Source organism: Platalea leucorodia (assembly GCF_965183815.1).
Source record: "Platalea leucorodia genome assembly, chromosome: 1".
In the NCBI taxonomy this organism is placed as follows: Eukaryota; Metazoa; Chordata; class Aves; order Pelecaniformes; family Threskiornithidae; genus Platalea; species Platalea leucorodia.
Window position 1 is genome coordinate 20469388 of NC_138823.1, and position 6000 is coordinate 20475387.

The following is a 6000-nucleotide window of genomic DNA, read 5'->3' on the forward strand; positions in this document are numbered from 1 at the left end:
GCAGCAAAGAGCTGTGCTGGAACCCCTTCTATTACAAATGTCAAGTATTTCCCCCCAGAAATGTGGAAAAAAATTCATTTTTAATAATGGTCCTTGCTGCAACGTTCTTCTCTATTGCCTACAGAGAGATGCAGAAGAGGACTACTTTGAGCACATTGCCTCCTAGGACTTTATGCACACCCCTTCGTCTGACTGTGTCTTAGTTCCTCCAATCTTAATTTTTACCATAGTTTTGTGTAATTACCACATTTTTTTTTCAAGAGTAATATGTTGCCTGCTGGTTTTGTATTAATGCAATGGTACTGCATTGCTGAAAGAATTGGAAAAGTTTTATATTTTACTATTATTTTCCAGTTTGAGCAAGCAGATTTCCATACAGTGTATTCCTTACCCATAGCCATCTCTGCTTAGGTAGGAATAAAAAACACTTGGGTTTTCTGGTTGCCTGGGATTTCTTCTTTTTTAGTCTCAAGCCCTATGAAAAATACTGCTGTATCCATCTGTCACACAAGGCTCATAATTAGAAACATATTATCTTTTAATAAGATATTTCCATCTATCCATTAATCGCTCCATTGTTTTTCTGGCCATTGCAGAAAATGAGAAAGTGTTCCTCTGCCTTGCCTAAATTTCCAGTGGAAAGCTTAATAAACTGGGTATTCCAGAGCAGGAATTGTGCTGTGCTAATATTTATGGTCATCATAACAGTAAACTTAGATTTTGCCAACACTGTACATTGGGTGAGGGGGCAAAATAATGCCAGGCACATTTTCTGGCCCACATCTGACTTTGACATCATCAGGATCCAGGAAACTGCATATGTTAGCATATGAATAGTCAGCTTGGTTGCTGTTACATGCTAGTGAGGGACCTTTTGGACAGGGCCCCTGCTCTTATCTACCTGCCATATGATTTTATTAAAGCATAGATGGAAGATACAGCAATAAACTGTCTTCGACACACTGTGATTCATGCACTCATGGGTTCTTTCCGATGGACAAAGCTTACCAACCTTTCTTTTCCTGGAATATCATCAAGGTTGCCTAAAGCTTCTGGTCTGTGGCTTGTGTCCACACCATGTAGACTTTGGGCTTTAGTGCCAACTCTGAGTTGCTCTCAAAATACCATGTTATTAAATGTAGTCCTGTCCTGTTCATTTCCAGTTAGCTGCCCTACTTTTCTAAATACTCTTTCATCATACACTTTTCTGGATCAACTATCCTCCAGCCCCACTGCATTGATTTGCTGTTTTCTTCTACAAGAATAAATCAGGACTATCAGCACTGTGGAGAAAGACTACTACTAGTCTTTCAGGCTTAGTCAAGAGGAGTCAATTACTCTATCATCCCATCTGTAATCTCTAAACAGTCTGTCACTGTTTAGCAGGGAATAATATAGCATTATTATCTAACAACTATTATGTTCATGTATGACTTCTTGCTAACAGCTTAACAGTTTTGCAGCTGAAGAAGATTAACAGATTAGATTTCACAAAGAACCCACATCACACAAATCTTCAAAAGATCTTCTCAAAGGAACAAGAACCAAAATAAACACTTTTGGAAAATAAGGCAGTTGATCAAAATTGACCACTGCTTCCTTTGAAAGTAATCAAATGAAGATTTGTGGGTAAAAGACATCCTCTAGAGGCAGCAAGATTGTTTGATTTTTTTTTTTTTGATGAAAATCTGTCTATTAGTAAAGAATCTAAAGTACTTCATTCTGCCTAAATTCAGATCAGAAAAGGCCCTTCATATGTAATTAATAATGAGTACAGAACGCTTTTTTCCTTGTTCTTCACATTATAAAAGATTCTGTAAAGAAGTAGCTACATATGCCAAAGGTGTTTTAGACTTTATATTTTTTGCTAATTCAGATTCAGTTTATGCACAAAATAAAGGACGGTTTCTACTTCCTTGTATTAAACATCACCTGGCTAATCAGGTACTATTTGACTGAAGAAAAATGGTGTTCATCTTGAATAGAGATGAGAGATCTTTGCTGTCATAACTCTTAGTAACAAAACAGTGTCTCATTTCCAAAACCACTCTGATGCAAAACTACGAAAGAAATGTCAGATCCACTAAACATAGAAAAGTTCTCAAAGAAATCCTAACAGATTTTGCTTTATTGCCTGAACAGCATTTTTATTAAAAAAAAAAAAAGACAAAAATTTCCAAGAAACCTTGTCTAAGGAACTTTATCCAAGAAACTGACCAAGAAACCAACATGCATATTCATGTGTTATGCATTTTTTTTGCTGCGGATGGGAGTAAGAGCATTTTTAATGAAAAGGAACCTGACCCTTCACGTTTATCTCTGAACAAAATCAGAACAGTAATGTGTGTGTGTGTGTATGTTTATTTTAATATTCTCATGCAGAGTTAGAAATGCTGAGTTACCATGGGAAGCCATTCTCTTGGCACCTCCAGCTTGGCTAGAGCCAAGCATAAGAGTTATTGCACAGGTACTGCACAGCTCTTTTGTTTTCCTTTAGTTTTCTAGGGATACTTCTAAGAAACATGCAGATTTGAAAACAGGGTTAGTGTCTGATGGTAAATGCAACTGCAGGGCAGGAATAAACGAGCTGCAAATCTCGGGAGCGCTCTTGCTCCCGGCGGCGGAGCGCGAGTGCCGCCACGAGGCCGCGGAGGAGGGCTGCTGCTCCTGCTTCTCCTGCTCCCGTTGCTACTGCTCCTGCTGCTCCTTCTCCTGCTCCTGTACCTGCTGCTGCCCCTGCTCCTGCTGCTACTCCTACTGCTGCTGCCGCTGCTGCTGCGCCTCCACGGGAGCCTCGCCGCGGTACACAGGGCTATCCCACTGTCCGCGACTCCTGAGGGTATCCCAGCTTTGTGGAGACCTTTTCATCTCTTATGATCCTGGTGTTTGCCTTATATGGGTGATGTGAAAAGGTCGTGGCTCTCAAACTTTTCACATATCCCCATCTTATCAGGCAATGGAAGAAAACAGTGCTGCAGTTCATACAGCAATGTTTCTGCAGAATGCAGGGAAGGACCCTTTACAGAAAATTAAGACAACATGTGAATCTACATCATTCTTTATGAACTGCGAAATACTTCACATCAGAAGAATTAAAAAAATGTCTTTCATACACTGTGGCTTCCCGATTTCTAAACTGTTGCTTTCCAAACTTAGCAGCACTGCAGAAACACCAAACTAACAAACAAAACATCCACTACAGGTTTCTCACAGTCCACATTTACAAGTGTACCTCAAGTGTACAAGCCATGAGCAGCCAGTTTCTCCAGGAGAATGCTCTGGGAAATGGTGTCAAAGGCTTTACTAAAGTCCAGGTAGACAACACCCACAGCCTTTCCCTCATTCACTAAGCGGGTCGCCTTGTCATAGAAGGAGATCAGGTTAGTCAAGCAGGACCTGCCTTTTATAAACCCATGCTGACTGGGCCTGATCACTTGGTTGTCCTGTATATGCTGTGTGGTGGCACTCACTCAAGACAATATCTGCTCCATAACCTTCTCTGGCATCAAGGTCAGGCTGACAGGCCTGTAGTTCCCTGGATCCTCCTTCCGGCCCTTCTTGTAGATGGGCATCACAGTTGCTAACTTTCAGTCAACTGGGGCCTCCCCGGTTAGCCAGGACTGCTGACAGATGATTGAAAGTGGCTTGGCGAGCACTTCCACCATCTCCCTCAGTACCCTTGGGTGGATCCCATCTGGCCCCATAGATTTATGTGTGTCTAAGCAGTGTAGCAGGTCACTAACCATTTCCCCTTGGATTATGGGGGCTTCATTCTGCTCCCTGTCCTTGTCTTCCAGCTCAAGGGGCTGGGTGTTGCAGTTTAACCCCAGCCAGCAACCAAGCACCACATAGCCGCTCGTTCACCCTCCCCTCCTCCCTGGTGGGATGGGGAAAGAATCGGAAGAGCAAAAGTAAGAAAACTTGTGGGTTGAGATAAGAGTAGTTCAATAATTTAAATGATAATAATAATAATAACAATAACAATAATAATAATAGTAGTAATGAAAAGGAAAACAACGAGAGAGAGAAACAAAATTGAGAAAAAACAAGTGATACAGCCACTCACTACCTGCTGACCAACATCCAGCCCGTCCCCAGGCAATGACCACTGCCCCCCAGCCAACTCCCCCAGTTTATATACTGAGCATGACATCATATGGTATGGAATAGCCCTTTGGCCAGTCTGGGTCAGCTGTCCTGGCTGTGCCCCCTCTCAGCTTCTTGTGCACCGGGCAGAGCATGGGAAGCTGAAAAGTCCTTGACTAGTGTAAACACTACTTAGCAACAACTAAAACATCAGTGCGTTATCAACATTATTCTCATACTAAATCCAAAACACAGCAATATACCAGCTACTAAGAAGAAAATTAACTCTATCCCATCTGAAACCAGGAGACTGGGTACCCAGAGGACAACTGGTCTGACTATTAAAGACTGAGGCAAAGAAGGCATTAAGTACCTCAGTCGTTTCCTCATCCTTTGACACTATGTTTCCCCCCCGCATCCAATAAAGGATGGAGATTCTCCTTAGCCCTCCTTTCATTGCTAATGTATTTACAGAAACATTTTTTATTGTTTTTTATGGCAGTAGCCAGATTAAGTTCTGGTTGGGCTTTGAGCCTTCTAATTTTCTCCGTACATAACCTCACGTCATCCTTGTAGTCCCCCTGAGTTGACTGCCCCTTCTTCCAAAGGTCATAAACTCTCCTTTTTTTCCTGAGTTCCAGCCAAAGCTCTCTGTTCAGCCAGGCCAGTCTTCTTCCCTGCTGGTTCTTCTTTCAGCACATGGGGATGGCCTGCTGCTGCACCTTTAGGATTTCATTCTTGAAGAATATCCAGCCTTCCTGGGCTCCTTTGCCCTTCAGAACTGCCTCCCAAGGGACTCTGTCAACCAGGCTCCTAAACAGGCCAAAGTCTGCCCTCTGGAAGTCCAAGGTAGCAGTTCTGCTGACCCCCCTCCTTACTTCTCCAAGAATAAACAACTCTATCATTTCATGATCACTATTCCCAAGACAGCATCCAACCATCACATCACCCACAAGTCCTTCCCTGTTCACAAACAAGAAGTCCAGTGGGACGCCTTCCCTAGTTGGCTCCCTCACCAGCTGCATCAGGAAGTTATCTATCTCCCACACACTCCAGGAACCTCCGAGACTGCTTCCGCTCTACTGTGTTGTATTTCCAGCAGACATCTGGTAAGTTGAAGTCCCCCACGAGAACAAGGGCTAGCGACCGTGAGACTTCTCCCAGCTGCTTATAGAATACTTCATCCACCTCTTCATCCTGATTGGGTGGTCTATAACAGACTCCAACCATGATATCTGCCTTGTTGGCCTTCCCCCTGATTCTTACCCATAAACACTCAACCGTACTGTCACCATCATTAAGCTCTAGACAATGAAAACACTCCCTAACATACAGGGCTACCCCACCACCTCTCCTTCCTTGCCTATCCCTTCCCCTATGCCTAGCCATCCATTGCAGCACTCCAGTTGTGCATGTCATCCCACCATGTTTCTGTGATGGCAGCTATATCATAGTTTTCCTGCTGCACAATGGCTTCCAGTTCCCCCTGTTTGTTGTCCATGCTGTGTGCGTTGGTGTAGATGCATTTCAGCTGGGCTATTGATCCCGCCACCTTTTTGCAGGGGAGAAGCCCTAATTCCTATGTGACCACTCTCAGGTGCTCCCGTGCTTTCTAATAGATCCATAGCTCTTGTGTCTTTGCTGCTGCCTGGGTCTCCATCCCCTACCTCCACTGAGATGGCAGACTGAAGGACCTCGCTAGCACACTGTACCTCAAACATTGGTGTGCCGTCCCCAGGCTTATCCCTAGTGAGCCTGGCTTTATCCCTTCCCCCCTTCAAATCTACTTTAAAGCTCTTTCAATGAGCCCTGCTTACTCCTGTGCAAAGATCCTTTCCCCCCTTTGATACAGGTGTACCCCATCTGTTGCATGATAAGATTCATCTTACATATTATGCTCACATCTTATCTGGA